The 19,896-nt window shown below is 49.7% G+C and overlaps 1 pseudogene; it reads left to right on the top strand.

The window, feature by feature from the left end:
- The first annotated feature begins 5,836 nt into the window (after positions 1 to 5,836).
- Positions 5,837 to 7,877, top strand: LOC143694690 (uncharacterized; annotated as a pseudogene).
- The last annotated feature ends 12,019 nt before the right edge of the window (positions 7,878 to 19,896 follow it).

Genomic DNA, 19,896 nt, shown 5'->3' with positions numbered 1-19,896 from the left:
GAGATGTCCACGAGTTTAAGAAAGAGATGGGAAAATTATTAGAAGACCCTATAGGAGTAGCAGAAAGAGTGGATCAGTTCCTAGGGCCAAACATATATACTTGGGTGGAGATGCAATCCATTCTAGGCATCCTATTTACAACAGAGGAGAGAGGGATGATTAGAAGGGCAGGAATGAGGATTTGGGACACCCAACATGTTCAAGGTCCCGCGGCTGATGTGAAATGGCCCTTGCAAAATCCCAACTGGAACAATCAGGACCCCAACCATCATGGTCATATGCAGGACTTAAGAACCATCATAATCCAGGGCATACAAGAGGCTGTGCCCCGGGGACAAAATATAAGCAAGGCATTCAAAGAGTGCCAAGGAAAAGATGAGACCCCCACTGAATGGTTGGAAAGATTAAGGAAGAGTTTTCAGTTATACTCAGGGGTGGACCCAGAGATGCCAATGGGGCAAGCACTCCTTAAAACACAGTTTGTAGCCAAATCATGGGAGGCTGTTCGAAAGAAATTAGAAAAGTTAGACAGAGGACTTGATGAATTGCTCAGGGAGGCTCAGAAGGTATATGTTAGACGGGAGGATGAGGCACACAAAAGACGAGTTCAGATGATGGTGGTGGCAGTCAGGGAGGGACAGCGAAACAACCCTCCACCACGAGAAAGAAATTGCATGAGGAGAGGTCCCCGGGATTTAGGAGGACCTCCAACTGGAGGGAGAGAAGGAACAGTGTTACTATTGTGGTGGAAAAGGACACATGAGGAGGGAATGCCGAAAGAGGCTTAGGGATGAGAAAATGTTCAAAGAGGATTAGGGGGGTCAAGGGCTCTATCTATTGGGGACCCAAATGTCATCGGAGCCCTTGGTAAAACTTAAGGTGGGTCCCCAGCAAACCCCCATAACCTTCCTTGTAGATACAGGGGCTGAGAGATCAACAGTTCAATCTTTGCCCCCAGGATGTAAGATTTCACCTTCCACAGTACAGGTTATTGGGGCAAAAGGACAACCCTTCAAGGTTCCTGTAATTAAAGATGTTTTAATAGAATCAGAGAAGAAAATAGGGTAGGATCACTGCTACTGGTCCCTGAAGCTGATTGCAATTTATTAGGAAGAGATTTAATGATGGAATTAGGGATAAATATAAATATTGAAGAAAAACAGCTGAAAGTCAGGTTGTGCCCCTTACGGGTCACTGACAAAGAGAAAATCAACCCAGAAGTCTGGTATACCCCTGATACAGCAGGAAGATTGAAGAGCCCTTCACAGTAAACATTCAAAACACAGAAATCCCAGTAAGGATAAAACAATATCCCATGTCAGATGGGGGACAAAGGGGACTAAAACCAGAGGTAGAACAGTTAATACAACAAGGGCTCTTGGAACCTTGCATGTCTCCCTTCAACACCCCCATCTTACCTGTAAAGAAACCAGATGGAAAATACCGATTAGTACACGATCTAAGGGAAATAAATAAGAGAACCATTGCCTGGTTCCCTGTAGTAGCAAACCCCCATACATTGCTCAGTCAATTGAAACCAGATGATCACTCATATAGTGTTATAGATTTGAAAGACGCCTTTTGGGCGTGCCCCTTGAAAGAAGAATGTAGAGATTATTTTGCATTTGAATGGGAAGATCCTGATACCCACCGAAAGCAACAACTAAGGTGGACAGTGCTCCCACAGGGATTCACAGAATCCCCGAATTTGTTTGGGCAGGCACTAGAGCAAATAATGAAATCCTATACCCCAAACCAAGGAATAACCGTTCAATATGTAGATGACCTTCTAATTGCTGGAAAAAGCAAGGAATCAGTTAGAGAAGAAAGCATTAAGCTTCTGAACTTTCTAAGCATCCAGGGGCTGAAGGTGTCCAAAAGTAAATTGCAATTCGTAGAAGAAGAAGTACCTAGGACAACGACTTAGTAAAGGAACTAAAACACTAGACCCAGGGAGGTTTAAGGGAATCCTCTCCCTTCCTCCCCCAAGAAATAAGAGACAAATCAGGCAGCTATTGGGTCTGGTAGGATACTGCAGACAATGGATTGAAAACTTTAGTGGTAAAGTAAAATCTTTGTATGAAAAACTAACTGCTGAAGGTTTGATGAAATGGACTGAGAAGGATGATGAATCATTAGAACAATTAAAAGAGGAATTGGCTAATGCCCTGGTGCTAAGCCTCCCGGATGTTAGGAGACCCTTTTATTTGTTTGTTAACACTGAGGCAGGAGTAGCATTTGGGGTACTGGCTCAGGACTGGGCCGGCAGTTGAAAACCAGTAGCATTTATTTCTAAAATCCTAGATCCCGTAAGTAGAGGATGGCCAACATGTTTGCAGATTATAGTGGCAACAGCCCTCTTAGTGGAAGAAGCTCTCAAAATTACCTATGGAGGAGAACTGAAAGTCTTTACCCCCCATAACATACAGGCAGTATTGCAACAAAAGGCAGAAAAATGGATAAGAGACTCAAGAGTTTTGAAATACGAGGGCATTTTACTGTCATCCCCTCAGTTGATACTTGAAACCACCTCTCTGCAAAACCCCACTGAATTTTTGTTTGGAGATCCACAGGAGAATTTAACTCATGACTACCTACATAGCATAGAAAAACAAACAAAAATTAGGCCGGACCTCGAAGAGGAAGAACTGGAAGAGGGAGAAAGGTTATTTGTGGATGGGTCCTCTAGAGTTGTTGAGGGAAAGCGAATCTCTGGATATGCGATTGTAGGATGTAAATTTTGGAAATAATAGAATCTGGACCTTTGAGTCGTAGTTGGTCAGCCCAGGCCTGTGAGCTGTATGCAGTATTGCGGGCTCTAAAATTCTTGGAAGCTAAGGTTGGGACCATCTACACAGACTCAAAATACGCCTTTGGAGTGGTACATACTTTTGGGGAAATTTGGGAAGAAAGAGGGTTAATAAACTCCCGAGGAAGAGAATTAATACATCAGGAACTAATTACTCAGGTACTACAAGCTTTAAGAGGCCCAAAGAAAATAGCAATAGTACATGTTAAAGGACATCAAAAGGGTCTCTCCCATTTGATCAGAGGAAACAACACAGCAGACAGAGAGGCAAAGGAAGCTGCTCTCAGAAAATTCCAGGATCAGGGGATAAGGAGAACGCAAGATGATGAGAAAGTTCGAGTCCTGAGCTTCACAGCCCAGGAAAAGGAGAAATTAGACAAAATGGGAATAAAAGAGAATGGGGGTATTTGAAAATTGCCAGATGATAGGGAAGTACTGCCAAAATCTATGGCCCGAAGAATAGTGCAGCAGCTGCATGACCAGGCTCATTGGGGAACCCAAGCCTTAGTAGATCAGTTTACTATTAAGTACATGTGTATAGGAATTTACGATATAGCAAAACAAGTAGTTAGGGGATGTATAAGATGCCAAAGACTTAACAGACATCAGGCTCGAGAAAGGATTCCAGGAGGAAGGGAATTAGCACACTGACCTTTTTCACATGTACAAATAGATTTCACCGAGCTACCGAAAGTAGGGAGATACAAGTACTTCTTGGTACTGGTAGATCATCTAACCCACTTCGTAGAAGCATATCCTACATCGCGGGCTACTGCAAATGTGGTGATTAAAACCCTGCTGGAAGAAATAATCCCTAGGTATGGACTAGTAGAAATATTAGACTCTGATAGAGGTCCCCATTTTGCAAACAAAGTACTGAGAGAGGTAACCGGGGCCTTAGGCACTAAATGGCAATATCACACCCCTTGGCACCCTCAAAGCTCAGGGAGGGTGGAAAGGGCAAATGGAGAAATCAAGAAGCAACTCACCAAGCTCATGGTAGAAACTAAAATGTCTTGGGTCAGATGTTTACCCATGGCATTGCTAAACATTAGAACCCAACCTAGGACAGATGTGGGAATCTCTCCCTTTGAAATGCTTTATGGAATGCCTTACGACTTAGAATTCCCAGGGAACCATCCTTGCATCCAAGATAGTCAAATTCAGGGTTACATACAACAGTTAATGAAACAGAGGGAGGAATTAAAACGAAAAGGGCTATTGGTACAAAGACCCCCTTTGGATATAATAATGCATAAGCTTAAACCCGGAGATAGGGTCCTAATTAAGACTTAGAAAGAGACATCCCTAACACTCCAATGGGAAGGTCCCTATGGTGTCCTGTTTACCACAGAAACAGCCATCCCAACTGCTGAAAAAGGCTGGACACATGCCAGTCGAGTGAAAGGACCCATCACTGCAGACACCCCTTGGGAGGTGACCAGTCGCCCTGGAGATCTACGGCCAACCCTTCGGAAGGCACAGGAACCTGCGCCAGCTGGAAACGTGAATGACTGAATTAGGGGACAGAGAACTATACCGATTGAGCCTTTTGGTAAGAAAACCCCTGCAGGAACTGGAACAGGAGTTCAAGTGCCCTCTGCTGTGGAAAACCTGGAATGAACTGACACTTGCTCTTTCAGTAGTGGCTGAAGTGAGGCGAGAATTATTAAATTACACCGAGTGTCTTAAATGTCGGGAATCTTCTTGTCAGGCGTGGGTAAAAATCTTTTGCGGGGGCTGTAAAGACAAATGGTGGATTTTCCAGTCACATTTGGTGGGGAGTGCATGGTGTCTTACTTGTGACTTGGAGAAGAGCAAATCCATTAAGAGCCTTAAGAGAATTTATAAGGATCCCTGGAGAGCGGGAGATCCCTGACAGAGAAGCAGTGTCACTAGTTGAAAATCTAGAACAGAGAAGAGATTGGGCCCTGTCATGGGAATTCCAACACCAATTGCATAGGATCACATGCCAAAACCAGACAGTCATATTAACTACCTTGTGTAAGAAGGGAATCCACGTTCCTCTGGGGTGGCAAGTAAGGCCCGACGAGTGGAATAGCACGATTCGTCGCTATTCCCAAGTCTATAAACAACAAAACCGTAGAGAACGTAGGGAAGAACAACATAACTCTAGGAAGATAGGAGAAAGGGAATGAAAGGCAGAGGGTGGACCCTAAGTAGGTGTGGGACTCAGGCCCTGTAAAGCTCGCTAGGGATGGCAGAGAGTCTGTCGTAAAATCAAAGAAATCCTTTGAAGGAGACCCTTTGCCTGGAGGCCTGACAGCCTGCCCTTAGGAGTGGGGGCAGGAGTTAAGGAGATAGCCCAAATAATGCACCCCTGAAGACTACCCCTGCTGCCGAGAAGATAATGATCCCTGCAGAGCGACGCACCCGGGCTGGCAGGCGAGGCAGAGAGGTAAGGAGTAGTGGGGGAGAGCAATGGACCACAGCAACAGGAACAGAGCACAGGAAAGCCCCAGGTAAAAGAGATATGAGTACAAAAGGAGAAAGAAATTTGTTGCTAGGACCCTGCCCTGCTTGGCGAGCTACCTTAATTATTATAACCCTGAGCCTCTCAGCTGCCTGGGGAAACCCTCATCAGCCTTACAAAGAGAACATGATCCCCCTAAATAAATGGACCCTGATCCCTGACTGGTCTCAGGCCTTTTTGCAATCTACCGGATCTATGGGGAATACCACAGTTTTAAGTTTACTAACATTAGTACTGCATGACAGTCTGCCGTACGCTAGACACGAATGGAAGAAGCAGAAAACCTGGCAGCTTCAAGGAGTAGTGGGAGAACAAATTAATATTGGATGTCGAATGGTTAATGGGTTTGACCATACTAACACAATTGCAATCAGTGTTTCCATGGGTCAGGAGGATAAACAAATAGCAGATTGTGCATACCCAATAACACGAGACTGCTGGCAAAACTTCACATTAACTCACACTGCAGAGGTAGTCTGTCTCTGGTCGAAAGATACACAGGGCCTTTCTTTTAAATTTATAATAGATACTAAAATGCACTCTACCACTGCTGAACCTCATAATATCATTACTCCATCTACACCACCAGTTATACTCACCCCAAAAATTTTCAAAACTGGACCTTATATAATCAGGAAAACTTGTCAACAACAAATATTATTCCATCCAGCATGGTCTCTCAAACAGGTCGAAATGCTGATGCAGACCAATGTTTCAGACATCCAGCCAGCTTGTTTTCCATTTTTGCAAACATCCTTTGATGGCTGGACCATTTGGCTCCGGAAACGCAGCTCTTTTAAAACAAGGAAACTTAGAGATGTGACCGGTGTTCTAGGTACAGGATTGGGAACTCTGAATAGCATTGATCCGGAAGTACTAATGAACAAATTGGCTGCTACGACTAGAGATCTGTCCAAATTACAGCAACCACTGAAGTCATCTCTGTTAGCCTTGGGGACACACCAGTGGATGCTGTCAAACATTTTGCCAAATTGGGAAAGAGTGAACGATCACAAATTGGTGATTGATGCACTCAGTACTGCACAAAATAATGTTTCCTTAGCCCTCAGCTGTATCCAAGCACAATTGTGGATGCAGTCAGTTTCTGCCTTGATAATAAGAGAAGGCGAGGAAGGCACTTTCCCCACAGAAATTCGGAAAATAATCTGGGACAATGCCAACGATTTTGAAAGAGAATTCCAATCCTTGTGGAAACTGGTGAATTTTACCTATAATGCTATTTCAAATACAGCTACTGCTTTTGTCTTGACCATATGCAATGCCTCTGTACATCTAGTTTTTCCTGTTATTGCATTAGGAATAAACCATGACGGAGCTGTTCTCTATCCTATAGAACATAGGGGATGGGCCCGTCAGTTTGATGACAAATGGCAAACTGTTGATTTGGAATCGTGTATTATCCAAGAACAATTGGGGTTCATCTGTGAAGGCAATGTAATTATAGTTCAAGATATCTGTTTAGACACGGAGCAAAACATTTGTCATTTTGAGATTCGTCCTAACGAGACTTCTAAAACAATTCTTATATACATAGGCAATGGATGTGCATGTCTTAGAACTATTTGTGATTCTGTGCTTGTAGATGATATTGTGGTGGATACAAAGAATCACTCAAACTTCTGTGCTTGTAACTTCACTAAGATTACAGGGTGTGATATCCTTTATGAAGCTAAAGTCACCTCTCACCACCTATTACAATCCAACTAAACACTGCTTCACAAGATAATGCCCACCCCAATTGGGATGAACTTCACTCTAGTGAGACAACTGATGCTCCATCAAGACCTGATCCAAATCCTTGAGAAAATCAAGGAAAGCGGACAGAAAACCCTAGTGACTGTTCATCATGACGTAGGAAAAATACACCGGGTTATAGAGAGGGTAAAGCAAGATGGCGAGCACAGGTGGTGGGATACCCTGTTCGGGTGGTCTCCTACTACCACAGGTGTCCTAAACAGTATATGCCATCCCATTGTTGTTCTTTTGATTCTGATTGTGCTTGGTTTTATTTTGCCAGCAGTTCTATTCATTATGAATTTGAATAGGATGAAAAAGCTAAGGAAATTAGCAACTATAATTAGTGCACATAGCTTAACTGATGAGGCAATTCATTTAACGCTTGCTAGGAAGGAACTAAAAAGATTTAATGAACAAAATTGGTAAAAAAAAAATATGGGGGATTGTAATAAGTAGCAATATGTTTGTTCATTAATTAAATCAATAGCTAAATAATTATACAATATCAAAGCAATAACTAAATAGCTAAAACCGCTTGATTCTTAAATGTGCTGCCACATATGGTTGCTTGGCTTGCAGGAATCATATAGTGCTTTGAGAATTCCATGGTAAAGAAAAGTTCACCTAGAGGTCACAGAGGAGAGCTGTAACAACAATCCCTAAACTCACAAGAATTGCTTAGGCTTGCAGGAATCATATAGTGTTCTGAAAATTCCACTGTATAGGTATGCCTTATAAGGGAAAGTTCACTTAGCGGTTAAAGAGGAAGACTTGGAGCCTTCATCCCACGACCACCAGAAGGCAGAAAAAGACCCCCTAGCAACTGAACGAGCAAGCGCAAAAGACAGACCACGTCATCCCTGGACCCGGGAGAAAAAGGCAATAAAAGGTGAACTTTGGGGATAGGAATGGTGCGAGCCTAGAGGAGCGGAGACTCCCAGCCACCCAGCACTGAACTTTGCTTATTCTTGCTTGCATAATAATAATAAAAAATTATAATTGTATGATCCTTAAATCCAGTGAATTCATTTATCACAGACCCATGCTGTAGAGAAAATATTGACCTTGGCATCCTGGGGCACTTTCTGGGTGGGTGTTTGAATCTGCTTTTCCAGGCCTTGGGCTGAGCAGGGTGAGGCCGAGGCCTGGGGCCCTCCAGCCGGCGCCGGGGAGCCCCTGGGGCAGCGGTGAGGGGTGGCCCTGAGGGGCGGCACAGGGGGCATTTCCCCCGAGCGGGCGGGCGGGCGAGCGGCGGGGAAAGGCACCCTGGGCACAAGGGCAGGCACAAGGGCCCCGGCTCTCTGCAGTGCCGGCGGCTCAGTGCCAATCGCTGCTCCCGGAGCCGCTGCTAAGGCCGGGTCTCCTCCCCGCCGCTGACCTTGCACCTGCAGCGCTGCCTCCGGCTCTGCCGGGCTCCCTGGCACGGACGGCAAGGACGTGGACACGCTGCAGCAGGGGCCCAGCAGGGACACCCAGATGGTGCCGGGGCTGCAGCTCCTCTCCTGCAAGGAAAGGCTGACACAGCTCGGCTTCTTCAGCCTGGGAAAGAGACCGAGCCTTGATCGAGCTGTGGCCTTCCAGTACCTGAGGGCAACCTACAAGAAAGCTGGACAGGGACTTTGTATGAGGGCAGGCAGGGACAGGACAAGGGAGAATGGATCCAAATGGAGAGAGAGTCACTTTAGGTAAGGGATTCAGAAAAAAGACCCTCCTGGAACAGTTTGCCCAGAGAAGGTGTGGATTTTGAGAAGAGGAAATCAGGAGAAGAGGGAGAGAGAGATCCACAGTCAGCCTTGGATCCAGGATGGGTCCATTTGCCATCATCAGGTGGGAGGAGCTGAGTTAGAAATGGGCTCCCTGAGCCTGGATCACCTCCCAGTGCCCAGACAGCAGCAGAGCAGAGGTGGCTGAGCCCCACTGAGCCCAGGCTGTTTGTAGAGGGAGCAGCCTTGGCCAGCAGCTGCTTCTCTCCCTGTGTGGGAGCTGTCACCTTGTAGCTCTCAGTCTGTGGAAATAGAACACAGGGCTGAGTGTCAGAAGGGGAGCACTTGGGCAAAAAAGTCCTGTGCTCCTGGGCAGTTGCAGTGTGATGCCCCCAGGTGTGCCAACCATTCCCCTCCCCCTTTTGCCCTCCTGCTAAGAGCTGTCCATCAATCTTAACATTCCAGCCAGGGCATCCTGTGGTTGGCAGAAGTTCAAAAGATGCCCCTCAGGTCTAGGCTCATTGGCCTGTCCAAGCGTCTTTATCCCTTGAGCCTTCCCCTCCTCACACCTGGTTGGCCCTTACCTGTCCCTTCCCCTCCCCCTGTCCCCGGGGCTTTAAAGGACACGAGACCATGCAGTCGGGATTCTATTGGGAGCTGTTACCACATTCAGAGGTCTGTCATCCTGAAATAAAACTCTGGATTAAGACTCTACAATAGAATCCTCTCCTTTCTCTTCACTGTTGCCTGAACCTTTTCCACCAGAGGTAAACTGAGTTCCTACTTTGCCTGGATTTGTTCCGAGTGCCCAGCTGCAGCATCCAGCCGGCCAAAGGTACCTCTGAGGTGAAAACGCCACAGCTGCCGCCTTTGGTCCAGCAGCAAGGGCCAGAAGCAGCCAGGCACGTCCCAGAAATATTTGGATTAATATTCTATACTGGGCCTGAGAGTTTGGTAATTGCCCAGTTCTGTAGGAGCTTTGTGCCTTCACTGAATGGATTCCAAAGCTCCTCGAGGTGCATGGGAAAGAAACCACAGAATCACAGTATGTTAAAGATGGAATGGACCTTAAAGATCATCTAGTGCCAAGGCCCCTGCCATGGGCAGGGACACCTCCCCCTAGAGCAGGTAGCTCCAAGCCCCATCCAGCCTGGCTTGGAACACTTGCAGGGCTGGAACCTCCACAACTTCCCTGGGCAACCTGCTCCAGCGTCTCACCACCCTCACAGTAAAAAATTTCTTCCCTAATATCTAACCTAAATTTCCTTTCTTTCAATTTCTACCCATTAGTCCTTGGCCTGTCACTACAGGACACCAGAGATGTTTTAAACTCAGCAAACTGGTGGCTCAAATTGGAAAGCAGCCCAAGGAATGGGTTGGAAATTAGAAGTCAGCCCCAAGGGATGTCTCCTGAGGGAAGAGAAGGGTCCATATCTTCTCCTGCAGCATCAGGAGCTGGTTGCATCCAGCTCAGAGTCAGGGACTAGCACTGAGGCAGCCTGGAAAATCCAGTGTGACAGAGGGAATGATTGTACTGCAATGGACATCTCTCCCCAGGCCGTGAGAGCAAGCTGCCCCTGCAGCTCAGAGGGGAAGGCCAAGGACCCTTGGTTGAACTCAGCTCTCGGACTCTGAACCTTGGGAACGTTTTTGTCAACACCCCCCATGTCTATGAGGTGAGCAGTAGGGCTTGGGATGGATCCTGATGGCTCCTGAGGCAGCAGCAAGCTTGGTGGAGCTGTGGAATTGCTGCCAGCCTGGGCATTTGTGAGCAGGGAATATTTGATGGACTGTTCAAATCTGGGGGTATTGAATACTAGTCCCAGTGTTTCCTGGTGTGGGGTGCCTGGCTTCTTCTGGCCCTTGCTGCTAGACCAAAGGTGGCAGCTGTGGCGTTTTTCACCCCAGAGATACCTTTGGCTGGCTGGATGCTGCAGCTGGGCACTTGGAACAAATCCAGGCAAAGTAGGAACTCAGTTTACCTTTGGTGGAAAAGGTTCAAGCGGCAGTGAAGAGAAAAGAAGCGGGTTCTATCGTAGAGTCTAAATCCAGAGTTTTATTTCAGCATGGTAGACCTCTGAATGTGGTAACAGCTCACTGATCAAAAACCGGCCATGTGCTCTTGTGTCCTTTTAAGCCCTGGGGACAGGGGGGAGGGGAGGGGACAGGTGAGGGCCAACCAGGTGTGAGGAGGGGAAGGCTCAAGGGAGATAGACGCTAGGACAGGCCAATGAACCCAGACCAGAGGAGCATCTGCCAACCACACGACGCCCTTGCTGGAATGTTAAGATTGATGGACAGCTCTTAGCAGGAGGGCAAAAGGGGGAGGGGGAAGGTTGGCACACCTGAGGGGCTTGGGATAGGTGAAACAGGAAATCTCACTGCAACATGGGGGGGTCAGAAAGGTGTGTCTGTTGTTCCTGAAGCCCCAATCCCTGCTTTTGGGCAGTCTTCCTTAGGGATCAGCTGGGAGGCTTCCTGCAAAACAACCCCTTGGGCCATGAAACCAGCACTGGCTCCAAAAGCTGCATGTTCAGAGGCTTTTGTGGCAGTGCCAGACACAAGGCACCATTGGACTGGGCTCTGCAGAAGCAGCTGCAACAAACTGGCTGCCTTTGAGCTTCAGCCCTCTGCAAACAGCTCCCAGTCAAGTGTCCCTGCTTATTCCTGCAAGTGACAGGAAAGCCTTGGGAGTTCTCTCCTTTGCTGACCAGTCCCTCACCACACTTCAGCCTTGCTGCATCTCTGGCTCTAGAAAGAGAAAAGTGTTCCTGGGAATAAAGCAAAGGATTTTTCTACCTATTTGCCTCCCCCCCAGTAGTGCCAAGCTTGCAAAAAAATCATGAGAGAGCAACTGAAGAGGTAGAAAATGAGGCACTGCATCATGCCAGACACTTTCAAAAGCTTGGCTGGGGAAGAGAAAGACACCCTGAGTTTTCTTACCAAAAGATGGTGCTGTCTGTACATTTTGATGCTAGTGCCTCATTCTCAATGTATTGTTTCATGGTGTGGGAAAGATGAATGAGTAGATGGTGCTGTTGGAGCTGTGCTCACTGGGGCAGCAGCAGCTCTGGGGTGATTCACTCTGCAGCTGCAATCAGCCCACGTTGCTCTCAGGGCCAGCTCCCAATGAGCTTGGTGCTGCTGAGCAGAGGTGCACTGCTCTGTGTCCATGGGATAAGCCCAGGGTGACTGCTGTTCTGTGGAGTTGCCCCTGCTCTGCATGAAAACCCAAAGGCAGAACTTGTCCTGTTGTATCTTTGACTTCTGCCATTCAGCAGCACAAAGCATCTTCTGCCTTTGCTGGGTGTTCATTGCATCATTAGACAAGAACTCACAAGAAGGGAAGGTTCCACATGTATTTCCATTTTGCTTTCTTGCTGCTGCAGGTGAAACTGATGAACCAAAGAGCTCTTGATGCCCCCTTCTCCTGTATCCCCTCAGCCACTAACGTGGGCTTGTGCTTCAAGTTTGCACCCGAGGAGGGCATCGTTGCAGCAGGTGGGAGCCAGAGTGTTCAGATCTCCTTCAGCGCCACCGTGCTGGGGAGCTTTGAGGAGGAGTTCCAGTTCAGTGTGGCTGGATCTCCTAGGCCTGCCATCCTGACCATCAAGTAAGGACCCTGGCAGCTGGGTGGGCACATCTGTGGCTGTCTCTGGGACATCCCCCACCTATCTCCTTTTGGGGTGGAGCAGAGAAAAAAGGTGTTTCCCGAGGTCTGGATCTCTGCTCTGCTTCTGGCATTGCTTTAGTGTGAGCCTGCCTCCTGCCCTGTGTGGTACCTGGCAGCTGGAATGACTCCTCCCTGCAGGGATCTCCCTGTGCCTTGGGCCATGGCAGGCAGTGGGATGGATCAGCTTTGGGCAGCAGCTGCTCTGGGATGTCCCAGCTGAACACCCAGCAAGGCCCCCAGGGCTTTGCAGATGGGCCAGCCTGGGTGATTCTGCCCCAGCAGCAGCGTTTGGAAAAACTTGTGTGAATAATCCATGCTAGATGGGCAGCAGCAGCCTCAGCTCACCTCTCATGGCCATGCTGTGGGGCACAAACCGTGCTCCCAGCTCCTGTGCACAGAGTGCTCTGGTGCCTCCTTTGCACAGCCAGCAAAGGACTGATGTGGGAGTCAGGGAACTGTGCAGCAGGAACTGTGCCAAGGGCTGGGGCACCATCCCGTGGGCTGGTGCCATGGCAAGAGGCAATCCTGGCCCAGCCAAAGGGAGAAGGGCTGATCATAGGGGAGGCAGAGCTCAGTGCTCAGCACCACAGCAGCGTGAGACCTTGTCCCTGCCAGCCTGAGCCATCTGCTGCTAGGATAATGCAGTGGAAGCAGGAGAGCTGATGCTGGCTGCTCTGCAGCTTTGGAGCTGGGCTGCTGCTCTTGGGGGGCACTGGCTCAAGGCAGTAAAGAAATGAAAGCAATCTGCACTGGATGATACAAATAAGATAAGGGGGATGGATAAAAAAGAACAAGGAAGTTATTCCTTAGCAAGAGAAAAGTGGTGAGTAGGTGTGCCCATAGTGGAGAAACAATGATGCTGGCTTTGTTTTTGGAGGAAAACTGCTGCTTTTGTCTTTTGGAAATCAAGAGGGAACCTTTCACCATCAAAGAATTGATTCTCCTCTGTCCCTCCCCCAAAGTGGTCATGGGGTGTTTCTGCATAAGCAGCTTTCTCCTTGAGCAAAGGCAGGTGTCTCTTGTTGAGATGTGCAGAGCAGAGCCAGGGGCAGTCCTGTGAATACAACACAAGGCCCGGGTCACTGCTCCTTGATTTTGAACCAAAAGGCAGAGTGGGCACTGATTGACATCAACCATGAAATCAACTGGTGAGTGTTGTGCAGCTTCAAGTGCTGATTTCAGTGGATGTTGGTGACTTTTGGAGTGTGTCTGCTGAGTTCAAGGCCAGGTGAGGTTGTGCTAGAGTCAGGACAGCCTTGTTTGCTTGTTGAAGCTCTTGCTCTTGGCTGTGCTAGCTGGGGCAACTGCTGACAAGCTGGTCCTTTCCTCTAGGATTCATCTGTCCCCTGGGTAGAACTGTTGCTGCTCTTTCCAGAGGATGTTTAGGAATGCCCTGGATTCATGTCTCTGAGAACTGTGTCTGTAATGATTGTGTGGGTCAAACTCTGCTGAGAAAGCTCCTCCATGGGAACAGCAGTTGCAGCTAAGAAGGAGCAAAGCAGGGAAGCTGCGGCTGGAAGGGCTGCTTACAGAAGCTTGTGGGGACACCTTGATGTCCATCCCATTGCAGATGGGGAAACTGAGGCACAGAGCCATGTCTTGGTGTGTGTTCAGGGTCCTTCATGGGACCCCCAGCAACCCGGGGCCTTCTCCTGCCTGCCCTGTGCCCAAAGCCCATCAGGGGCTGTTGGCTGCTGCCACTTGGCTTGAGCTGCCCCCTGTGCACAGGGCCCTGTGCTGAGCACACGGTGCTGTGTTGGTTGGAAACCCAGGGTGCCCTGAGCCCAGGTTTTGTGCCCCCGAGCCACGACAGCCGGACCTTTGCAATTCCTTTAACCAAGCCCTTTCCTGCTCTGTCCTCGGCCTCCAGGGGCAGTGTCACTGCACCGAGTTTACACTTGGACCTCCCTGAGCTCGACTTCGGGGACATCTCCTTTGGTGAGTGTTGCCTGGGCTGGGGCACAGCGTCAGGGATCTGTGCCTTCCAACAGAAAAGCATCCCTCACTCCTGGTCTGCCCCAGCCGCCTCTTCAGGCTGTGAACTGCAGGGCTGCTGCTGCTGCTGCCTCAGGGGGCATTTTGCCATTGTGAGATACAATGGAAGCAAGGAATAGAAAGTCAGTATTTTCTGGTGTGTCTGTGCTGCTTTAAAAGACAGATGTCTTCCAAGGAAGCTGGGAATCTTCCTGCAATTGAAAGATGAGCCCCTCCCTCCAAATTATAATCCCTTTGAAATGACAGGGCTCCCAGGCAAAACTATGGGAAAAGGAATAACAATTCTTTCCTAGACTATCTCAGGAGAGCACAGACATCAAGGCAAGAACAGAGGGTTCCCAGGCGCCAAGTCCCGTTTTTCCCCTTTGGTGGAGTTCTGGTCCCAGCAGGAGGAGCTGTGGGCTCTGGCAGGGCAGGGATCCCCTCCCAGCTGGCACCGGCAGGGAAGGAGGGAAGGAGGGAGGGCAGGCAGGAAGGAAATGCTCCTTGTGCAAACCCCCAAAAGGCAGGGGGATGTGGGCAGTGCCCAGCAGCAGCAGGCAGGAGCGGGGCAGGCAGGCAGGGTCGATGCCAGCGCTGAGCTGCAGCCAGGGCAGTTCCGGGGCCAAGCACACAACGTCCCACAGCAGCAGCGGCCGAGCTGCGATCCCCAGCGGGAGGAAGGGATGCTCCGCTCCCTGCCCAGTCTCAGCTTCCACTGCACAGCCGCCCACGGCATCATGCCACAACTCCCAAAAACCCCCAACGGAAAAGCCCAGCCCAGGGCCAAAACCCCCCAAAACCCCTATCCCCCTTCCCAGACCAAGGGCAACATTCACTGCCAAGCCTAAACCCAGAACAATGAAGTTCATGAACTTCTGAAGGAAACTCATTGCCTTTCCTGAGCTGCTTCTGCCCCAGCCTGCATCACCACGGAGGCACTTGTCAAGTTGCCTTTTGAAGAAATGAAACAAGAAAGGCAAGAGATGGAAATATGGTTCTTCTGAAGCAGGAGATTGATCCTGCTGAATGTGATTTCATTCCTAAGGCCTCTTCAGGTGAAGGCAGCTGTTGTATCTTTGCGTCTTTGTAACTCTTGGCTGTTGTCTGCAGGTGCTGCTGACCTCAGTCTCATTTGAGGTTTTGACATTTGTGAGCAGGGTTTGGGTTTGTCCTTTGTGTGCCTCTCTTTCCTCCCAGCTGGAGTCACTGCTGGAGCTGGCAGTGGTCCCTTGGATGGGCACAGAGAAGCTCTGGGCTGCAGCTGCAGTTGTTTTTTCTCCCCATCTATGTTCCAGTGACTCTTGGTGGGCAGGCTGGGGAGAAGTCTCCTCCCCACAGAGCTGCCAGCCCAGCCAGATGTGCACTGCAGAGCAGGCTGTGGCTGCTCTGTGGGCTCTGCAGGACATCCCCACCATGAGTGACTGTATCTCTGGCTTTGCAGGATGGAAAGCAAATCTCAGAGCTAAAGTGGGGTAAACCCGTGCAGGCAGCAATCACAGTGAGCAGCATGGCTGTAATGTCCCTGTTTGTTGGCTGAAGTGGGACCTGGTTCCTAATTGCTGATCTCAAACCAAGGCTGGGGTGTGCCCCCGGTTGAGTGGGCTCTGAGCTGTCACGTGCTCAGTCTGTTTGGCCCAAACCAAGAGATGCCTTAAGGATCCTGCAGAGAGAAGCTGCATTAGGGTTCTTTGCATCACGTTCTAGTTCCTGATTCCATTCTCACTTTCTTTTGCTGTAGCTTCTTCTCAGTGATGACTCACTGTTTATATATCTTGAAAGTGGTGGGAGTGTTGGCAGGCTGACCAGGGAATTTGACAGCTTGAATTCTCAGAGTAAATGCTGGGTCTGGGTGCACACTCATCACTGAGAGAGAACTGGTGCTGGTTTGGAGCAGGTGAGGGATCTCCTCCCCATCACAAAGAGAGAAGCTTGCAGTGTTCAGCAGGGCTAGGAGTGGGCATTTTCAAGGCTGCAGTCTGGAATCTGTGTCAAACGGAACTCAGTGACGATTAATTCCTCATGCAGCTTCTCGGTGAGCTGTAGTTCAGATCATAAAGAGCTCAACTCCAATCCCACTTTCATCCTGCCAGGATATTCACCCAGGATCATGCCATAGTGGGTGCCTGAATGGATACTTGTGTCCTTCCCCAGGTTTTCCCTGCATGCAGCGCTGCCGCCTCACCAACAGCTCCCCGGTGCCCCTGACATTTCAGCTCCGCATGTCGGACGATGGCACCCAGCCGGCTGTGGACAGCGTGGATCAGATCCACAGGGACACTGATCCGGCCTGGAGGAAGGGAATCCATTTCTATGTGGAGCCCAGGGAGTTCACCATGAATCCCAGCCAAGGCACCATCCTCCCCCAGGGACACCAGGATATCGAGGTATGGCAAGAGCCCAGCCACAGACGCTGCAGCACCAGGGCTGAAGCTGCACTGCAGTGTGGGAGGGTTTTAGCTCTGGTGCCAGCTTTGAGCATCCTGGCAGTGAGAGATCTGCACTGCTGGGAGGCTTCTGCTAGCCGGCTTACTCAGGATGTTCCTCAAGGAGCACTGTTTGGTTTCCAAAATCATATGCTGAGGTCACATACCTTATGGTCAAGGCCTGAAGCCATTCTTGTGTTTTTGAGAGCGATTTCTTTGATTGCAAGTGGGCAGAGCAAGGATGAGGCCACAAGGTGGCTGTTAGAGAGATGTCATTGTATAAAGCAGTGAGCTTTCCTTCTTGGTCTCATTTCCCCCATCCTGGGGAGCAGAATGATTTGTGTTCACTGCAGGAAGCTCCAGTGGAGACAAAAAACTCTGCAGCCATGAACTGCCCAGCACCTGCTGGGCCAAACTTTGCCCTCAGCTTCTTGCTGAGTTCTGAATTCTGAACTCATTGTGTTCAAGTCAGATTTCCTCTGCATGGATGTCACTGTAGTTGCATTTCTCATTGTAGATGAGAAATTGGCCCCTTAATTTGAATGCAGTGGTGCATAGAGCTGTAGTCTAATGTTTTAATGTAGCTGACCTGTGCCCTGATAGCAAGGTGTGTTTAACAAATCTGGTATTGCCAGAAGGCTTTTGTTACTCTGAGACTGTGCTCTACACATGGAGCAGCAGAAGAATTAAGGCCAAATCCTCCCTCAAGAGGTGGAGGATATCACACATGGGTAATGAGCTTTTGTAAGGAAGAATTGACTGTCCTTCTCTTCCACCAGGTGACCCTGTGTTCCAACACGCTGATGGAGTTCTGCAGGAGAATGCTGGTGGAGCTGGAGGGTATTGGCAAGGGACTGGCAACCCTGATCATCACAGCCAGGTACCAGCCCTTGCCTGGCCTCCCCCAGGCCCTGCTTTGCCCAGGCTTTGCTGGCTGCAGCTGCCAAGGAGAAGTGCTGCTTAATGGCCTCATGTTGTGCCAGCTGGACATGAGAACAGCAGTGCTTGGGCAGCAGCCTGTGGTGAAAAGCACCCCTGCTCACAGCCCAGCACGGTCCTGGGCCCTCTTCTAAAGGCACCAGGAGTGATATCATTGATTGGCCTGGTTTTTGGTGCTTGAGGTGGAACAAATTTCCCGAGGGCCTCCTCTCTTTCTCCCTGCAAGAGGTGGAGTTGTGCTGGTTGTGAGCACCGTGCACTGGTTTGGGCCACACCAGGCAGCCTGCTGAGAGTCAGGGTCTGGCTCTGTCCATGAGGGCACATGGCAGGGGGGAAGTGGCTCCCAGCAAGAGTGGGGAGGGCAAGGTCTGACGAGGGGAAAGCAGTCCTTTATGTGGCAGGTCGGCTCCAGTTTTTCTCCTTCCCTCTGCTTCCCATTTTGAGCTTTAATGTTGTCAGAGTTGAGACCAAAAGTCGTTGTTGCTGCAGCAGAATTCCATGCTGCTGTGCAGCTGTGGGTGTCAGTGTGATGCCAAGAGGGATGCAGCTCCCTGGTGCTGTTCCCTGTCTCAGGCAGAGCCATCCAGGCAGAGCCATCCGGGCAGTGCCTGGGCTGCCATTCTGTAAAGCAGGTGGAGCTGGGGCCAGGCAGGGCCTGGAGCTGTGCAGTGAAGGATCCAGGGAGGTGCAGGGCCTGTCAGGGGCTGATCAGCCCTTCTGTGGGGCAGCTGCTGTCTTGTGCCCTCCAGGGCTGGGGCAAAGAGCTGAGTTCTTGGGCAGGGCAACAGCACCATGGCAGAGAAGGGAGTCATTTTTACTGAGACACTGGAGTTGTGTGTTCCTTGAGCCTTAGGGAGCCCTGATTCTTGTTGGGAAGGCTCCCCCAGAGCTCGTGGATCACTGGGACTGTTCCAGGAGTCCTTGCAAGCCTTCCTGGGTAAAGGAGGGGCTGAGGCAGCTGTGGGGCAAAGTGCTCTGCCTGGGGCACTTGGCAGCCTCTGGGTGCTGCCTCTCAGGGTTTGCCCCTCCTTGACAAGACATGTTGGAGTGGGCAGAGGTAGAAGGCAATTTATCCCTGTAGGGCTGTTCAGTGTGCATTTGACAGTGACCGATGTGTTCTGCTCCATTGCACAATCTTTGAGGGTAAACGTTCTCCATTCTCTCAGTATCTCTGATTGCCCTGGGGTCATCTCTCTGCCCAGATGTCTCGTTCCTGAGCTCCAAGTGTCCCCCCAAGTGCTGCTGTACGATGAGTACCACCTGAAGGTGCTCTACAAGAGGAAGCTCTTCATTAGGAATCCCAGCCACCTTCCTGGCTGCTACGGGCTCATTCCCCAGGTTTGGCATCACATCCACCTCCTCCTGTCAAATATTATTGAGGAGATTTTTAGGGGAAAAAGAGGTTTGGATAAGACCTTGCTGGTTTCTATTCAGTCTTAAAGATCTGCTGAGAACAGGATCCTACCCGACTGTAAACTTTAGGAGGCAGTTGAAGCTCCTGAGGAAACAGGTAATGTTCTGGTCTTCAGGGTGTTTTCTTGTGGGAGATCTTAGAGGGTTGTGAAAAGCTGCTGCATCCACAGACACCAATGCCTGTGCTGGCAGCCTCCTTGCAGGATCCCCTGGGAGTGCTAAGCCTACAATTCTTGCATCTTGTTTGTGCCTTTGACCTTTGTCCTGGGGAGTTTTAAACGTGTGTGTAAGTTGCTGTTGCGGTGGATGTTGAGGAGTCTAAAGTTTCTCCAGAGGTCCCTCTGAAGCTGCATTTCATTCTGTCCCTTCCAGAAATGCAAGGAGGACTCTGCTGTGGTCTACTCCAGCCCCAAGCCCTGTGGGATTGTGCAGCCCCAGAGCACAGCAGAGATCCCAGTTGTGGTGGAAGTGCAGGCCCTGGGCACTCATGGCACCAACGTCGTCATGGGCGTGTTGGGGGATGAGAGAAACCCCCTGGTGAGGGCAAGGGGAGATGTGAGCCTGTGTGCAACTGCTCCCGGCAGGGTGCACAGGGACAGGGATTCTGCCGGGGAAAACAGGCACAGGCTGCTGGGGAGAAGGACAGGAGGGATGGGTGGCACAAACAGCTCCTGCCTTAGAGGTGGCAATCTCAGTGTCTGACACAG

This window comes from Agelaius phoeniceus, chromosome 8 (assembly GCF_051311805.1).
Source record: "Agelaius phoeniceus isolate bAgePho1 chromosome 8, bAgePho1.hap1, whole genome shotgun sequence".
Classification (NCBI taxonomy): domain Eukaryota; kingdom Metazoa; phylum Chordata; class Aves; order Passeriformes; family Icteridae; genus Agelaius; species Agelaius phoeniceus.
This window is presented reverse-complemented; position numbering and strand designations above follow the sequence as displayed.